This window comes from Arachis stenosperma, chromosome 9 (assembly GCF_014773155.1).
Source record: "Arachis stenosperma cultivar V10309 chromosome 9, arast.V10309.gnm1.PFL2, whole genome shotgun sequence".
NCBI classification, from domain to species: domain Eukaryota; kingdom Viridiplantae; phylum Streptophyta; class Magnoliopsida; order Fabales; family Fabaceae; genus Arachis; species Arachis stenosperma.
The window spans coordinates 23,006,505-23,008,379 of NC_080385.1; the positions used below are offsets into that span (position 1 = coordinate 23,006,505).

General features: G+C 34.7%; 1 non-coding gene across 1 annotated transcript; it reads left to right on the forward strand.

The window, feature by feature from the left end:
• Positions 1 to 383: 383 nt before the first annotated feature.
• On the forward strand, positions 384 to 490 carry LOC130952230 (small nucleolar RNA R71). Its single transcript, XR_009074411.1, has one exon. It is a non-coding gene; the product is annotated as a small nucleolar RNA R71 (small nucleolar RNA).
• The last annotated feature ends 1,385 nt before the right edge of the window (positions 491 to 1,875 follow it).

The following is a 1,875-nucleotide window of genomic DNA, read 5'->3' on the forward strand; positions in this document are numbered from 1 at the left end:
TGTAATTCACCTGTTCAGAAGAGGATTGAGCATAATCATAATTATCCTTTTGAGGTGAAGTTTGGGTGTTGATAACTGAGACTTGCATTCTACCCATCAGTTGAGTAATAAGACTTAGTTGCTGAGACAAAAGCTTGTTCTGAGCAAGAATGGCATCAACAGCTTCCACTTCCAAAATGCCTCTCTTCTGAGGAGCCTCAAAGTTAACAGGATTCCTGTTAGATGAATATAAATATTGATTGCTAGCAACCAATTCAATAAGATCAATAGTCTCCTTCGGTGTCTTCTTCATGTGCAATGAACCACCTGCAGAATTATCTAAGCACATCTTGGACATTTCACCCAAGCCTTCATAAAAGATATCTAGTTGGGTCCATTTGGAGAACATATCCAGAGGGCATTGCCTAGTCAGTAGCTGGTATCTCTCCCAAGCTTCATAAAGAGTCTCACCATCCTTCTGCCTAAAGGTCTGAACCTCAACCCTAAGCTTAGTAAGCTTCTTTGGTGGGAAAAATTTAGTAAGAAACCAATAACAACCTTCTCCCAAGTATTCAAACTCTCCTTGGATTAGGAATCTAGCCATAGCTTTAATCTATCCCTCAGAGCAAATAGGAAGAGCATGAGTTTGTACACCTCAGGGTTCACTCCATTTGTCTTCACCGTATCACAAATCTGCAGAAAATTAGAAATAAATTGATTTGGGTCTTCGTGAGAAAGACCATGATACTGGCAGTTTTGTTGCACCAGGGTGACCAATTATGGCTTCAACTCAAAGTTGTTTGCAGCTATAGGAGGCACCACAATACTTTTTTCATAAAGATCTGCAGTAGGAGCAGTGTAAGAGCCAAGCACTCTCCTAGGTTGCTCATTCTCATTCGGATTTTCCACATTGGCATTAACAGCATTATTATTATCCAAAGTGGACTCTGCAGCCTTGTAAAGTCTTGCTTGTTGCAAACGCTGCCTAAAAGTCCTTTCAGGTTCAGGATCAAAGTCTAAGAAAGGTTCCTTGTCTCTGTTCCTACGCATAAACAGACAGAAGACAAAAAGAGATGGAACTCTCTACGTCAGAGTGCAGAGAATTCCCAGTGAGATAACTTGTGTAAAGAGATAAAAATATTGAATAAAACAAACAGTAAAATTCAAAAATTACTATTAAAATTAAGACTAAAAATTTTCAAAATTATTAGAAAAATTAAATAAGAAAAATTAAAATAAGACTAACTATGGAATACCAAACTTAATTTCAAAACTTAAGAGAAAACTAATTGATAGAAAACTTGAAAAATTAAAGCCAATAAGCAAATAAAACTAATAAAATAAAAAATTAAAAATGAAAAAAAATAATTCAAGGAGCAAATAAAGCTAAAATGAAATATAAATAAAAAATACAAAAAAGCTAAGAAAATAAAAGATAAATAAACTAAATACGATAACTGAATAATTATAAGAACTAATAAACGAAAATAAGAATTGAAAGGAGAAGCAAAAAAAACAAAAATAGAGGGCTGGGTGAATGAAAAGCACGGAAGAAAAAAAAGGAAAATAATGAAAAATAAAAATTGATAATATTAAAATAAAACTAATTAAAAGAAAAATTATCTAATCTAAGAAATCAAACATCGAGTAGTTGTCAATCACAATCAATCCCTGGCAAGGGCGCCAAAAACTTGGTGCGGAATTTACAACCACAAACTAACTAGCAAGTGCACCGGGTCGTACCAAGTAGTACCTCAAGTGAATGAGGGTCGATCCCACGAGGATTGATGGACTAAGCAACAATGGTTAAGTGATTTACTTAGTTAGACAAATAGAAAATGGTGTTTGAGAGTTCAAAAAGCATTCAACAGGAAACTCAGAATATCAGAAGACAGG